This window comes from Triturus cristatus, chromosome 1_2 (assembly GCF_964204655.1).
Source record: "Triturus cristatus chromosome 1_2, aTriCri1.1, whole genome shotgun sequence".
Classification (NCBI taxonomy): domain Eukaryota; kingdom Metazoa; phylum Chordata; class Amphibia; order Caudata; family Salamandridae; genus Triturus; species Triturus cristatus.
The window spans coordinates 766,210,709-766,228,090 of record NC_140580.1 but is presented as its reverse complement, the minus strand read 5'-3'; the positions used below and the strand labels follow the sequence as shown (position 1 = coordinate 766,228,090).

Genomic DNA, 17,382 nt, shown 5'->3' with positions numbered 1-17,382 from the left:
GGGTTGCATTCTGCGAGCAGCCTCTGAGGTGTGGAAGAGGCGGGCACGTGCTGACGGGTGAAGCAGAGCCAGAGAAAGCGCTGTGTGAAAAGCTGGATGGCGCATCACCCTCGCTCCTCACGTTGTGCGGCATAAGGCCAAAGTTTGTTAAACACCGTGAAACTGCTTCTCGCATCTCTTCTCCTTGCACAGCTAACGCAATTCACAGTGCTTGTTACGATACAGCGTGAAAACCGTTCTGTACATTCTGACATTGTTTAATATTTATAAGGGTGAAGGTCTGTTACTTACTATGTGATATGTCATAATGCGATTTGGTTTATGTCTTTTGTAGACTATGGATAGTTATGTAATGATTTACTGGTCCTTACCTGATACGTCCCTGTCTTCGAATGTTCTTGCTATTGGCACTCTGGAACCCTGATGCATGAGGGGTTCCAGGCAACGGCTTTTTCAGGCTCTTGTGCTGATGAATGCGCTCCAATGGGCTCCTCGTTCCTATAATACTAAACTTCGGTGAAGTTCTCAGCTTTGTGGCATTTCTATCATAGCGGGACCCTTCCGGCAGTTTAACTGTTGTGCATGAGTCGCCGTTGTGCGCCAAAGAGCATGAATTGTCACCAGTCCGATCCATGGCGCTCCCGCGAGGGGAAGCTTCAACCCAAGTATATACTTATATGACACATAATAAAATACCTTCTGTGGAACTAAAGATACATTATCAACGAAGCCTTCCAATAGTAGAGATCCTTGAACTTGAACTTTTGAGGAACGTGCACCCAAGTGACTCTTAACTGTAACACATTGTGACAAAGTCAATCGTTTTGGCTTTACAAAGTGAGATGTTTTTCAGCGAGGCCCTCTTCCACCTGCAGGACAGGTAGACCGTGGGCATAACCAAGAAAAGTATAACTAGTTTTGGATTTACAGTACAAATGCCGAGCGTAGCTAAAGTAAACTAGCCAGCAACAAAAGTGAAAGTAACTGCGAGCAGGCAAACAGCGTGCGCACAGAGGGGGAGCAAGCGGCTGAGTCGTAATAATTCATGCGCGTGCCCATCGCGTGTCTGCACGTACTTTCAGAGAGAGGGGACCAGTGCCCTGGAGCTGTCCCTGGGCAGGTGAGCGTTATGTGGCAGAGTAATTAATCGACAAAGAGGGGTTGCCGGGTGGCGCGCGCCTGATCTCTCCCACGGGGTTTGTAGCTACTTACGTTGGGGGTCCACTGCGGAAGTTCGTTTTCAAGCTTTCTGGAACTAATTTATGTTAACGGTCTGCTTTAATTTGGCTGCTGTCAGTCAGAGAGCTGTTATAGGATAGACAGGCTGTTAGAAGAAAAAGCGCGTCTCTCACCGGGCTTGAGGACATCCCGAGTTGAGCGCACGTGGCATTAAGAAAACAAAAGTGAATTGCATGAGGCTTGCAAGGACGGAAGGGGGACAGGAGGTGTGTACATCGCGTGTCTGTACGTGTGTGTTCACGGGCGCGTTCACAATTGCAGTCTGTCCTGCGCGTGCACATCTCCTGTCTTCCAAAGCAAGTCGGTAACAATAGATCTCGCTAGCGACAGCGCTTTCGTTCTGCGTCGCTAGGCGAGACCTAAAAATGTTTTGGTGTGCATGCTTCTCGGAATTCCATTTCATCTTGAAAATCTTGCTTTTTTCCTCCCTCAGCAGAGGTGGTTGAAGTGTGCGTGTATTCTAATCAGGACAGAAGTAATGCCTAGTATCTTGGCCTACCAGTGGCAGGACCTATAGACTTTAACGTGTCCCAAATATGGCAGTCAGACTGGGATGCAGCCTCTGCAAATCTCCCTATACATGGCACGTGAGACAGTCTCTGCACAGGCTTCTTGTTCAACAGATGACTAGTTTCATGGTGCTTTGCTTGATTACACAGCGCTACAATAAATCTAGGCAGCTCTTCCTATTGGAACAGCTTGCCGCTGATGTTCGGTTGTACTTCTGTGTTCCAGCTCTCAGGGCTTACTCCACTTGTGCATTTTAAGAGAATATGATTTTGTGATTGTAATTTTCACATCACAGGGTCTCAACTCTGCAAGAAGCCAGAGCTGTTGCTTCAGCCAGTGCTTTAAGTGGGGAAAAAAAACTGGGGGTGCTCTAAAAGGGGCGCGGTTAATGTCTTGAAGGGGCGTGGCCTATCCGAGTAGGGGCGTGGTCTAAATCAAAATAACTAGCACTGTGTGCTTAAGAAAATCATGAGTACCGGCACTTCTCCGTGTTCTCCCATTGAGTACCGGGACTTCTCCTTGTGTTAAGAGATTACCGGTACTCCTAGTGGCATGCTGTGGTCAGTCTCTAGGTTATGGGTGCTTGACAGTTAATGTCGAGTGGATTCCGGCGCTAGGTTGCGGCTGCAGCCCTACACTCCGAGCCGGCATTTGATAAGATAGCGCCTTAGGCGGAGAGAAATTTGGCGCCCTTGCTAATAGAGACTGAAATGCGGCAGCAGGGGGTCCTTTTTGAGTTGAGCTAAGCAGTGACTGCCCCCTGAACCCAAACGCCTCGGGACCTCCCCAGCTCACCTAAATCACCGATAGTTTAGCTGCCTCACGGTGATGGGTCTGTTGGTGTGTGTATCAGCAGGGGTGAGACGGTGAATGGAGCGCGAAGAAAGGGACAATGAGGTGTTAAAACAGGCCGGCCCTGCTCACACCCTGACAGCGCAACAGGACAGGAAGACACCTGTGTTTTTCTAAGCTAGAGGTCTCGACATTGGAACTGTCGCGCTGTGAGTTATAGGGAAAGTTTGCAGATCCGTTGTCTGTCAGAGTGCCTTGAAAAAAAAAAAAAGTCTGCTCTCGCGTAAAACTTCTGCTTCTCATGTTAATGCCCTCGGGCTAAGTTTACGCTATATATAGTTACAACAAACGCTAATTACACCCTGCTGCTATGGGCAGAACTTGGCCAAAGGCACTTTGAACATTGAAGAAGAAAATGCTGATAGTGTACAAGGCTGCCTTGAAGCCACGCCCCCAGACACGCACCTCCCAGGCTCACCCCTATCAATTTGGTGAGTACCGGCACTTCTCTTTTTCCATTTAAAGCACTGCCTAACAGTGCAGCAACAGTGGGCAGAGTCTGAGCACCGGCAGTTTTTTTTTGGGCCCTCAAAACGGGTCCGAAAAAAAAAAAAATAAAGAACGGACTACCTTTAGTAGCCACGAAAATAGAGCCCGATAGAGACCCGTTTCGAGGGCCCCAAAAAAAAACTGCCGGTGCTCAGACCCGGACAGACCCGGCCCACTTAAAGCCCTGGCTTCAGCCTAAAACAATGACTGTTGAGAAGGCAGGTAAAGATTATGACCAATCACAGACCATTCAGAAGAAGCTGTAAACAATTCTCTTTTGCTAATTCTGTATACCTGCCTCTCTTTTTTTGTTTCCTTGGCTCTTTGCCCTCCTGGTTGGTTGCCATCGCCATAATACCATCTTGATAATTGCATACTTAAGGCATAAATATTTTAAATAATGGCAGATTGCATGTGGGTAGTACCGTTTCTGAGGTGTAGAAAACAAACAGCCAATAGATTTGCAGATGCTTCCACGGTTGCCTATTGCACCATCACTGTTGCCACCACTGCATTCCCTTTGGTGGCCTTCCAGTTAGGAGTTGAGAGCCCTATGCCATATACAGGGATGGAGCACTCTTCTCACACACCAGGACTGAAAGGACAGCAAGTGGTTGTAGGTCATGTGTGTTTAAGAGATTATCCTTGTCTGCTGTAATGATACTGACACTTGACAAGAGATTCTCTGCTCCTTCATTCTTTTTTTGTTTTTTTCAAAAAGTTTTTATTGGGTTTTCTAGAACAAAGCAAAACAAAGATAAAAGAGAGTGTGACACAGCATTATAACTGAATACATAATGTTCAGACAACATGAACAGAATCCGATGGCCATCTGTCATTTCATACATAAGAAAGAAGCAAAATGTGAGACCAATATATATAGCATTGCAATAGTAATACAGAATAGACATACAAAATAGAAACACAAAAATGAAAGAGGAAGGTAATTATGGAGTGGTTCACTGAAGGACCTCTTGCCGATGATTGTGTATGGTTCTAATGGTCAAGTATTAGAAGAATAGGGTAAAAAAAATAGCACAATTACAAGTGACAAATATGTATAGCTGTTTGAGTAATCCATCTTTGGTGGTAATCAGGGAACAGAGAGGGCTCACAGAATATAGGGGTGTGATGCTCCTGCACTCTAGTCCTTCCCTCTCCTATCATCAAGCAAAAACAAGACTATAGCACTCATAAGAAAACCAGATGATTGACTGGAAAGGGCACCACTGAAAGTCTCAGGTGGCTTCACCTTCAGTGCTTGGAAAAGAGAAAACCATGAGTTGCAAGACCAGTATATTGTAATCAAGATCATTCCCCCATCTTCGTTCTTGAACGTGGGTTTGTGCTTCCACATTATGGGGGTGCGAGGGAAAATGTATACAAGCCCACGGACCATTGCTGTGGTAATGTAGCCATTTCCCAAGCCTGCTGGTCATATAGTAGCATAGAACAAAAATGATGGACTAGGGTGACTCTTGACAGGTATGTCCACAAATGGTTGAATAGTTCTCCTACTGAACCCTAAGATAATTATGAAACTGTGCAGATGGGAAAATCTAGCTCAGCAAATCTGTCCTTTGGTGAGCTGCTGAGGAAATCGACCTCTCCCTTGTGCAGAAGCCACCAGTGATTTTTAGTGCATTCCTCTCTACATCCCTCTCTGATGTCTAGAGACAGTGTGGATATCTCTGGGTCATTGCTGCTGAAAATGTGTACACAGCATATCAGCAAGTTTTCACTGCCCTGTTTACATTTGATTTATTTAAATACTTTGTTTCGGGCAAAGACCATAAAAGCAAAACAAAAGAGAAAAAAACATTGTGATATTAATCAAATAAGTACATACTAAAGGTTTCAGATAAAGAGCCACAATGTTAGAAATTTAAAATTGGATAAAATCTGTATGTAAGGTCAGTTTTAAGAATAAAACACAATTTTAACAACAGAGCTATGTTAAAACATTGATTTGTTATAGGATTTAAAGTTTTATTGACAAGTTATGTTTCCTAGTCAGCTAGATAAAAATGTACAATAGCAGCTCTCATAGGTATGGTCAATTCCTGTGCTCAGTGTATAGCTTCTGACAATTGCGTGAGATTCCTGACACGAATAGGTCAGATTGCTTCTAAGAATTTTACAAAGAAAAGACCACACAAGACCCGGTGTCTGACCTGCAGATGTGGAGAGCTTGTATAAAGAGCAGTACTCCACGTAGTCTACCCAGGGGTACTATCCAGCGTCTCTGTAGTCTGGTGTATGCTGGGCAGAAGAGGAGCAGGTGGGAATCTATCTCCTGGACTGCTCCACAGGCCAGACAAACTGCACTACTCTCTGGGAGAGACCTCCATTTACAGGTGAAAGATGCAAGTGGCAGAGTACCCAGCCTGAATTTTGAATACAAAGATCTGGTGAATAGCAGGTCGATCTCATCCAAATAGGTTTCAAACCTTGACTCACATTTGTGGTACAGGAAGATGTTGGATCGACCACCACTATTAGTGGATGTCAATACCTTCCTCCACTCATTTGTACAGAAAGCATCTCTGACCCCCTTTACAGAAGAAGCATTGCCAAAGATCAGAAGTCCCCAATGCAAAGAGAGATTGCTTAACAATGCTTAGCCACTGCAAACTATTAACACACCTTGGTGTTAGGAGAATATCCTTTAGTCCATTCCTAAAGCATTTCAGGTCTGGGATCAGCTATAGTATCAACCAGTATAAGAATGGTTTTAATCTTGCTATGGCATCAATTGGATGAACATTTAAGCCCACTCTGAAAAAAGCCCGGGGCGTACCTAGGGGATGTCTAAACGCTGTCCTCAAAAACGTATTTTCAGCTATCCCCAGTGATTTGACACTTCTATGGCCCCATAGTTCAGAGCCATAGGTAGCCGCAGCCACGGCTTGGGATCTCTAGATTTCCAATAATGGGGTCATTGGGTGAAAGGATGTAGTTTTTTCAAAATTCAACGAGATAGCAGACCTATGATTAAGAAGTAACCCACTCTTAACAACCTGGCTGTTCCATGAACTAGTACTGGACAGACTTATACCCAAAAAGTCGAAGTCTGAGACTCTCTCCAAATTAACTCCCCCTATTCTAACTATTCCTCGTAATTGTTTTTGCGGTTGAATAGCCATACATTTTGTTTTATCAGCATTCATGGCTAGCCCATTAATGGTAAAAAAACAGGTTTAATCTTTCTCATAGTAATTCAAAGCTTATAGGGTTTTTTGACAACAAGAGGGTATCATCGGCAAATAACAGTGCAGGAATCTTAACACCACCCAGGATCGGGGCGTTGTTGACGCATTCGAATAGGCCCTGTTAACACTCTATCCACTCCATTGTCTTCTCTGAATGCATGTGTGAATGCTTCCTCATGGAACATTTATTAAATACATGAATGAAAGGTTTGCAACTGGTTTATTACATTTTGATAGATTACCCATTCACTTACATTATTCCATTTATTTTATTTTACAGAAATAAACAATGATGTGCCATTATGCCAAGAATTGGACACTGTAAAGGTCTCTCTAGTTTCCTTCCTGCCAGAGAGCACCTGCTCCTGATAGCCATGGTGGCAAGTGTCTCCTTGAGAGGGTCCCCGTTAGGAGTGAAAAAACACACAAAGGGCAATACTGGTACTTTTTAATTGCAGAAGATGAGTGATATAGGAGTTGATAAGGAAGGCACCAAACCTACTCTGAGTCAGGGTTGACAATGAGCCCAGCATATAGTCTTCCAGGCGACACACTCCGATAAGGAACACTCATCGAAATAACAGGAACAAAAAGCCTCAAGGTGGGCATTGAATGCAACACAAATTAGGGATATGGATGATTTCCATTGCATCAGTCTCTGACCAAGGTCACCTATATGTGGTGTAGGCAGGAAAAGGCATCAGAAGAAAATTTTTAGCACCATCTTCGATGGGTGAACTCTAGCAAAAAACACTGGAAAATGACTATCTTGGATAGGAATTCATTTATAGCTATCCACACCTGCATCTTCAGGAAGTGACATTTCGTAGAAAGAGCAGGCATAGAAATGTGACCTTTAAGTTGAAAATCCTTCCTTTCCTGCATTTGATGTCCTCAGGCCTCCATATTTTTGCAATCAGCCAGCCAACTCGGTATTCCATACTGTACATGGAAATGCCTGTTGCCAGAAGGGAGCCAAGGCCGCATGAATAATGACACTGTATAGCAGAGCTGGAACAGACTCTCCACTGTGCCATGATGGCCTAAGAGTTTGTCAGACAGGGTACTCTGCTGTTAAGAGGATGGAGTACTCTGTCTGCCAAACAGACAATCCAGCTGCCCTATTTAGGGCAAGGGGGACCACCACCTTTCCATCAAGGGGAGAAAGGGAGGCTTTGCTGATGGCCCGACAGAGTAGAGATCATCAGAGGAAGGGCATTATACCTCACTGGTGGTAAAAGACATAAAATAAACAGCAACCCCCCCTCACCCAGGGAAAAAACTTCCTGGGAGTCAGGGTCATTTGTTTTTTCCATTTTCGTTAACAAACTCTCACTTTGGGAGGTTTTTTGAAATGTAAACACTTTGTAACTATTAGACGGATGGACATCAAAACTGATATCAGTCATACACCAAACGTTTTGTACCTTGACAGGAACCGCCATGATGGTGGTTTATATCAAGATACAGAGATTACCTCTGGGCCAGCGATGATCTCTAAACTTGGCGGACGGTAGTCTGTCAGAGTAGATGATGAAGTGCCCTCCACCATCCGGACAAGCAGCGTACCATCCACCAAACTCTAAATCTGGCCTTTAATGACCACGCCACTGCATCCGGTAAGTCTCACTCTCAGGTGCAACATGTTATCCCTCAAGGGACCAGGCCTTTTTCAGGGTCCTATCATTTAATAAATCACTTACTATTGACATTACCAATGACTTTTGACTATGCATGATAAAAGGTCTCTAGGGTGTGTGATGTTTTCGAAAGGGCAGCCAGACCCATTCAAGAGTTGCTCTCTCACTGTTGCCATGGTTAGTTGGTACTTTAATTCAAATTCGCAAAGTCTTCAAACCTCATGATTACCTCCATGAACTTTTGGCGGTCTCACAGGCTTCAACTACTTATACACATATAGGGGCATTTTACATTACAAGCAAGTGGCACCGCACTCCGTCACTTTAGAAACCCATTGATGCGCCGTATTTACAATAATACGGCTCACCCTGCGTTTCTCCCTGCGCTGTCGCTAAAACCATTTGCCTAGCGCCAATGTAGGCACCCTTGCAGCATAGTAAATGATCGTTTATGTGCAAGAAGGTATCCCTTCCTGCACATAAATAATCCAGAATGGCGATTTGTAACTCTTATGTGTGCTGCATTGTGCAGCACACATAAAAGCTGCAAACCGTAATTTGCAAAATGCACATAAACAATCATTCATGGTGTTGTGCTGTTTCTATGTGTGCTGCACAATGCAGCACACATAGAAACAGCAATTACGAGAAGAAATAAAGCATTTCTTCTAATTTCACCATGTTAGGACCAGGTTTTCCCTGATCTTAATGTTGGCGCTGCCTCCTATTTATGCGACCCTTGTAAATAGGGGGCAGCGTCAAAATCAATGGATGTTGCGGCAGAACACCCACCGCAACACCCACTGCCCACCCCTTTCACGCTAAGTGTAGCGTGAAAGGGGGTCTTCTATACAAAGTGGCGTTAACCTACCTTAAGTGGCTTAACGCCGACTTGTAAATACGGCGAAGCCTTTTATCGCCACAGAAACGATGTTAAAAGTGACGTTGTGCGATAGGGCCTTGTTAATATGCCCCACAGTTTTTTTCCTCACGCCCAGCTTGGCAGTACAGGCACGTGTACTATTGTAACAGATGGCACTATAGTATGCTGGGACCTCTTTATTGCATTACATTGATAATGCTCATACAGGCCCGACCTTCACCGTTCCTTCCCTGCATCTATCTGCTGACTCCTCCCTTTACGGTTCCCTTTCTACTTCCCCAAATTCCTTTTACAGCCAGGGTCCTAATGCCCTCATGGTATCATACCATTACATCTCCCCTCCTCTTGCAGAAATGATTCCCCTCAAGACAATACAGGGCAAATTGTCAAGCCTCTTGTGTCCTTTTTATGCCGCCATTGCGTCACTTTTTGTGACGCAGCAGCAGCGTTAAAATGCAGCCCATTTACAACGTGACGCATCTAGGGAGATGCGTCACGTTGTAAAGCCCTTGTTCACATAATACCTGCGTCAGGTATAATGTATGCAGGGTGGGCGTTCCAACGCAAAAAGCCTCGTAGAAGTTTACAGATGTGTCACTTTCTTGTAAATCTGCCCCTGAGTTTTTTAGTTTCTTCAATGACACATGCGGGTCTTTGAGAGATGTTTTGGGTTATTCTCTTACCATCTCAGGCAGCCATGACCATAGTTCCTTTTAGATTTGTCAGTTGCAGTGGATGTTCAAAATATCGATTTTTCCTTTGTTCTTACCTGACTAGTGCCCAGTCTCCTTCCTGGACAGTTGATTTTTTTTGCCTTCCGGCAAGTGTCTGCGTATTCCTTCATTTTCGCATTCTTAGTCTGGTCTAGCTCTGCCAGGTCTTTTTGGCCTGGAGCCTATGAGTACAGCTGGCTTAACTTTCCCATGTGAGGATTTCCCGTACTCACAGCACGGTCCAGCATCAGGGTGGCTGGACACTTTACAGTGGTGCAGCTCCTTTGTTAAGGTGGAGAAGCGTCGCCTCACTGCTGAAAGCCAGCAGAGTCAAACATGAAAACAAATTATAGTAAAATTATTTTATTATATTTTTTTTCACTGAGCCAGAGCCAGCCGGGGTTGGCGGGGCCATCCTCAGCTTTAGGGAGGAGTAAAGGGCACTGCTAAGCGTGCATGTCAGTTTGGACGGCCGTCTTAGGACGGCCAAACCGACACGCGTACTTAGCCTTTCTCTAACCCAGGCTGTATTACACAGCCGAGTGGAGAACAGTCCCAGGCACTGTCTGAGGGCCAGACCAGGCTGCTCAGACCAATCCCAGCGCTTCTCTCATGCTGGGTAATAGTTTTCCCAGCATTAGAGAAGCGTAAGGATTGGCATCTAGGAGCCTGCGTAGTGTGCACCAGCACTTGACTGCCGCAGTCAAGGATCAAGAGAGAGGAGTAAGGCGGAAGCCAGCAGAGCGGCAGGTAAGTACACTTTTATGTTTTTTAATTATGTCTTCCATGCTTTTTTTGTATTCCCGCCACCCCCTGCTGCCCCACCACTTCGCAATGCGAGTAGTTGCCACTGCTGTGGTTCCGTGAGGCGTGGGCTTGTAAGTTCACAGCACTTCATTCAGGGCCATCTAGACATCTCACTTTGACAGTTCGTCGCTGTATGGTTTCCTTTAATGTGGCCATAAACCTCTCCACCATCCCATTGGCTTGATGCCACATGAGAGTGATCTAATGATGTTTAAAGTTGAGGTGACTGGCAAATTCAACAAATTAATGTCCTACTATTGGGATTGTGCCAAGTTATAGACAACACTATAGTAGTTTGGATCCTCTATTGATAGGAACTCATAGAGCCCAACATTCACCGCTCCTTCCCTGCATCTAGCTGCCGACTCCTCCGTTTCCGTTCCCTTTCTACTTCCCCAGGATTCTTTCACAGCAAGTGGCCGCGGTCAGGTACAGGCAGGCTGCTGCTAACCTGTTCAGGAGACTGTACACCACTTTTGAGTGCTTGTGAAGTGTTTAAACACAAGTATGAGAGGCAACACAAAACTAAATGTACTGTATTAATACAGAATGAAAACTGAGTGCTGAGTCCACACAACGGTTGAATGTTTTCAAATGTTCTTTATTCCAAAATTCGGTGCAACCATATCCTCAGCCAACGCGTTTCGCCCAAACATAGGCTTCTTCAAGGCAAGGTTAATAGAACGTGAATGCACATCAAAATATTCACAAAGTAGTGTGACGAAGGCAGCTGGACCCAGTATTGTGTCTTGCTAAGTAAGTAGCCAGTGAGCAATGGATGTACGTCTGGTGTATTATATCAATAGTATTTGTTAAGAAGCTCTGGCTGATCAGATTGTGTTACTCCCAACACATTAGTTCCAGTGGAGGTCCGTGGCGCCGTGAATCCCATCGTGTTGGAACGTTCCAACACAACGGGATTCACGGCGCCACGGACCTCCACTGGAACTAACGCGTTGGGAGTAACAAAATCTGATCAGCCAGAGCTTCTTAACAAATACTATTGATATAATACACCAGACGTACATCCATTGCTTACTGGCTACTTACTTAGCAAGACACAATACTGGGTCCAGCTGCCTTCGTCACACTACTTTGTAAATATTTTGATGTGCACTCACGTTCTATTAAACTTGCCTTGAAGAAGCCCATGTTTGGGCGAAACGCGTTGTCTGCGGATATGGTTGCACCGAATTTTGGAATAAAGAACATTTGAAAACATTCAACCGTTGTGTGGACTCAGCACTCAGTTTTCATTCTGTATTAATACAGTACATTTAGTTTTGTGTTGCCTCTCGTACTTGTGTTTATATGCTATATTTATGGTCGTTTAAGCAGCTGGCCATTTGAGGTGGGCAATACTCTCACTACTGCTAAGTGACAGGTCCAGGCTGTGCACTCATGTATAACCTTGCTGCTTTATCTTATAATTGCTATGCTTGTGAAGTGTTCTTTAACACTGCATCTCTCCCGTGGGCCCAATAACCCCGGCCTAAAGAAAGAGATGATCCCACATCAGTCCAAGGTTATTGATCATCCGAAGGGCTGGAGACACAATAGATGAGTGGGAGTCCTCGATGGGGGACTAGAGGCGTGTCCAGTACAGGTGCTCTGGAATCCTTGGACCCACAGTGAAAAGGGGACATATCGGAGACAAATGAATAATTTATTTGAAACAGCTCAGTCCATTTGTTATATTTTTAAAACCAGGACCCTTTTTAGCTCGTCTCAAAAGAATCAACGAACATGGGCAAAATATTTCAATGCTGCCACCTTTTGAAAGGTTTGCATCTTAAAACGTGTCAAATGAGGTTGACATTTCCCATACTGGAACTCCCCTTCAGAGTTGTGGAATACGCTCTCAGGACGACAGCTTTTAGCATTAAATATGCCCAGAGTGGTTTAATGTTCTGTATGTCACTGTGGGGTTTTAAAGCTACAAACCTCATTGGAAATCCGATCAAACACTCACAGGCCAGAGAGGAGGGTGGAGCTTGCTCAAGGTCCTGTTGTGGCAATAAGGCCCACTCTGAAAGGTTCATTGTGGAGGGGGCCACACAGTTCCTTGTAGGGTTGAGCCAAACCCCTGAGCCTCACAGTGATGTAGAGATGGTTCCTGACTTCCTGTACACAGCTTCTTCACACAGCAGGCCCCTGGGCTGTGACCACCTCTTATGGACAGCTTTTCCTTCTGCAAGGGTACTCTTCTAGCACTCCCTTCTCCAGCAGTTTTCCTCCTTCAATAACAGAGTCAAGCAACACATCTAGCGGTTTTTAAAAACTCTAATCTCCTGAATTGCAAAGGCAACTAATAGTCAGACTATCCAGCTCTGGACAGTTGTGGGCCTCCATCCTGGTCATGAGTATACTGGCACTCAACCAAGGATACATACACAGGGGCAGATTTACGTTTCCTGGCGCATCCCTGCAAATCAGCAGGGATGTGCCAGGAAAGATGCGTGACGCAAGTTTACCCTTGCACCACCACAGATGCGCCGCATTACAATGCAGCGCATCACGGTGCAAGGATAAACAGATGCGTGTCGTATCTGCCGGCGTAAGGTTGGCGCAGTGCTAGAGTTGTGTCGTGGGCTGACGCAGGTTTCATGTGGCGCAGGGCTTTACAACGTGACGCATCTCCCTAGGTGCGTCACGTTGTAAATAGGGCGCAACGTGACGCATGGTTTATGCCACCGCTGCGTTACAGAAGTGACGCAACAGCGGCACAAATGTGGCGCACGGGCTCATAAATCTTCCCCACAGTATTTATCCTTGGCTGGCAGGCGCACATGTGAATTCCAGACCCCTCTCTATTTTGGGTTATGTCTGGTTTTGATATGTGTCATGCAAACATGTTTCACACAGGCTGTCCCGTAGAGTTTAGAGGATGAGTACTCTGTCACAAGCGTCTACCAAACACTAATTCAGGACCTTAGTCTTTTGATTTGCAGAATAAGTAGGACAGTGGGTAGTTTTAGGTGTGCCCTGAGACGGGATGTGAAAAAAGGCACAGAAGTGGGAGTGGCATTCCCGCTCAGCCACTGCAGCGAATTATTGGCAGTACCTTCCAGGAAACCCCCACACTCTTGCTACATAAGCCGAGGTCACCTCCAAAGGGAAGCTCTAGAGCCTTACCTCAATCAACAAAGAACCTGAGCAGGCTCATCTTCAGTCTCTATTTTGTCAGCCATCCACAGACTGGAGTTCCACAATGGACTCCTTTCCCCATAAACATACAGGCTACATGCTCGCCCTACCTCATAAATGCAGTGTAAATATGAACTATTAACACAGGTTCTACATGGGTGGAGAACAGGACCTGACTGAGGTGAACTAGGGATACCTTATAACAAGGCAGGCTATTAGACATTCCTCCCTCTGAAGGTGACTGGCAAAAATGCCCTGTCCCTTCTGCTATTAATAATGCTGCTAGTTAGTCTGAGTCTTGTAAGAGGACAGTAGTCACTCCCAAAAGGGGGGATGCGCTTTAGATGCCCATCCTGACTTCAGAGAGACGCTCTGGGGTTTCAAGCCATCACAAGAGAGCCCTATGTGAACATGCATGTTCACTGAAGGGAACATCAAAAACCTCCAGGGATATACCGTGACCTTACTAGCAGACTAACACAGACAAGGATGTGCTTACTCTCCTGAGCCAAGCAGAGGACATTTCCATTCAAACACTAGGCTTTGTTGATAGCCTTGCTAGATAGATGACCGCAACCATCATACTGCTGTGTTCCTTTCACGATTGATCAATGACTTTAGTGTCTGATTTCTGCAGACCAATCACCCTCCAATCTAAAGGGCCACTGTCTGAATACTATACTAAGGACCTGAAGATGATTGGCTCATTAAATCGAGACCCTTGATCAAACACCTGTTTTTGGAGGGATCACAATTGTAAGTGGTGTGATATTTATGGCACCCAGTAATTACATGGCTGGAATTAAAGAGTGAAATAGATTAGAAAAATACAAGAATTTATGGATCTGTATATGTTAAGCACAAGTATATGAATGTTGTCCCCTATCTTTAGGGCAAACTGCAAACTAAAGAATAATGATCACACCTGATAAATTGCAAACATCTTGCTGTTGCAGATGCAATAACTATCCCATCTGACCTTGGGCTCTAATATTCAGACCTTTATGTAGAGACCTATTATCTTTGTACATCCGGGAAGATAAGGACTTACAACCGCATTGTGGTTTAATGCCTCCATATTCCACCTCACAAAGGCATGATGGAGACTTGAGTCAAAATGGTGACAATCAGTGCCACCAATGATTTGAAAAACCTGATGGAATCCCTGATCATCTATATAAGCATGATCTTCACAAAAATACAAAATGAGCAGTGAGCCCAAAGTGCAGCACCTCCCCTTGGTGCCACAGTGAGTAATTTCCAAAGAAACGTTGTGCACTCGCTATAAGCACCTGTTGCTCAAGAGTACGACCTGAGACCACAATATAGAAAAATACATATAGTGGTGCACCACCAGTGGCTGTGTTGTTTTGCTGTAACACATGGATCTATATGTCTACTGTACAAGCACAATAAAGAAGATATGGAACATTCCAAATTTTGATTTGAACTCATATTATTATTTGCTGTTGGTGTACCACTATATGTATTTTTCAAAAGGTGATTTTCATTGACAAAAAAGTATCTTAGTGGAAATCTAGAAATTGCAATTAATCTCCTTCAGGTTATGCAGACTGTTCTAACTGGATATAGCTTTACCTCTTGAGAGGTACCTTGTGCTGAGTTAACAGAAGTGTTCCTCCTAGGAAAAATCTGAAATATAAGTCTTGGTAATGTTCAGGAGCCAGACTTAACATACGAATCCAATTCAAGTTCTGACTTGATCAACTCCTTTTAGTTTGTCAAGGCGGAGAATGATCATGGATGTGGGGTCTAGGATGAACAAAGAGATCCAAAACTAAATGCAAAAATGCAGGTTAGTTGAAAATCAGACAAATTTCATTTGGGATATTGAACTATGGGGCATATGTACAAGCCCCTCTCGCCACCACAACGTTACCTATAGTGATGTTGTGGTGGTGATAGGGGCTGCGCCTTATTATAAGACAATGTTAAGCCACTTAACGTGGCTTAACGCTGCCTTGTAAATATGGCCACCTTTCACGCTATGGTTAGCGTGAAAGGAGTGGGCAGTGGGTGTTGCTGTGGGTGTTGCAGTGGGCGTTCCACCACAACACCAATTCATTTTGACGCTGCCCTCTATGTACAAGGGTGGCGTACATATGAGGCAGCGCCACAATTAGAGCAGGTAAAAACTGGTCTTAAGATGGTGAAACGAGAGGAAGTGCATTATTTCTCTTCGTTTTTGCTTTTTCCATGTGTGCTGCCTTGTGCAGCAGACATGGAAAAAGCAAAATGACATTGTTTGTTTATGTACAGGAAGGTGTTCCTTCATGTACATAAACAAACCTTTTTTTTAAAATGGCATTTTGTCACTTTCATGTGTGCTGCATGAAGCAGCACATATGACAGTGACAGAACGGCATGTTAGGAGTGTTTATGTGTAGGAAGGGGCATCTTCCTACACATAAACAATCCTCCCCTGCACGCAGACACCCTTGCAAGGGTGCCTGCATTGTCGCTAAGGGGGAGATTTTTTTAAAAGTGACGCAGCGCTGCACAGAACCCGCAAGTCTGCGCTGCGTTGCACGACAGGGAGGGAGCAGGAGAGCGCCATATCTTCAAAGATATGGCTCTCTCCTCCCCTTTTCCTAGCGCCGGCGCTGATTTCAGCTGCCATGCACACACCTTAGCGCCGCAGCGCTAGGGTGTGTGCATGGGTCCAGCATAGGTTTTGTACAGGAAGGGTACCCTTCCTGTACAAAATACTATGCGAGACACAAGGGAAAGCTTTTTCCACTTTGCATGCATGCTGCACAGTGCAGCACGCATGCAAAGTCGGAAAAGGAAGGAGAAATGAAAGCATTTCTCCTTCCTTGCGCCTAGTTTAAAAGGGCGCAGTTTGTTCATGCTAAAACCAATCTACTGTTTTTAGTAAATTTGGTTTAGCGTGAGAAACCTTGGGAACGCCCATGCTCCACCCTTGGTATGCCCCCATGGCGCAAAGTAACGCGAAGCAGCGCAATGCTCTGCTTCGCATTACTTATACGTTATTTCCAACGCAAGTTTAGCGCTGGAAAGTAAATTACAAAAAAAAGATTTTGCTTCGTTTTGCATCACTTTTGTGACGCAAACACGGCGCAAAACCTTAGTAAATCTCCCCCTAAGTTGCTAAACTTAGCGCCATCGCAAGGGGAAAGGCTACACCACATTCTTGTAAATATGGTGCAGCCTTGCGTTTCAGAAGTGGCAGAGAGGGCGTTAAGCCAAGAAGGCTAACGCCTCTCTGCGCCACTTCCTTGTACATCTCCCCAATAGTGTAAAGAACAACGTGTCATGAAGTATGTTTTGTGAACTTGCACAAATAGTTCTGCATCCATTTATCATTTGATAAAAATGTATACCTTTTCAGATTACTCTGCAATTTGGCAAGCAATACAACGCTTTCTGGCTTAAAAAACTGAGCAGCGTCGGAGAGAAGGAAGTAGACGCAGGGCTCAAAAATATGCAAGATCCTGAGAACCTACTGCCAGGACGTGGAAGTATGCGAGGTTGGGAAGTCACAAGTCAGCTGGGAACTGCTCATCTCAAACATGTAGCAATAAAGTCACGTCTTGCAAGGAACCGTCTCTTCTTTCCTCAGTATCATGTGCATGTGTGCAAAGACTCTTACTCCCTCAGCCCCCCCACAAATCACAATGGTTGACACCTTTTTAACCGACACATACTTTCAAATTCTGAAACACTGGACTCCGTTGCACAGGATTCTCCAGGTCTGCTCCATAAAGTGTCGATGAATGCCAGATTTTGCAGGCTATCCATTTAATAAATGTACCTCAATTTTTATCTAAATGGGTCTGATTCATCTCAAAACATCAGCGGTACCACACACATAATGGGAGAGTGGTTAAGCTGTTCACTATAAATCC

The 17,382-nt window shown here is 44.8% G+C and overlaps 1 long non-coding RNA gene across 1 annotated transcript in view; it reads left to right on the top strand.

Annotated features, from left to right (window-relative positions):
- The window catches only part of LOC146867988 (uncharacterized), a 31,553-nt gene extending 14,530 nt beyond the window's left edge, over nt 1-17,023 (top strand). Inside the window, exons 2-3 of the long non-coding RNA XR_014966165.1 lie at nt 7,738-7,921; nt 16,866-17,023. This is a non-coding gene — a long non-coding RNA (uncharacterized LOC146867988). The remainder of the gene's footprint in view (nt 1-7,737; nt 7,922-16,865) is intronic.
- The last annotated feature ends 359 nt before the right edge of the window (nt 17,024-17,382 follow it).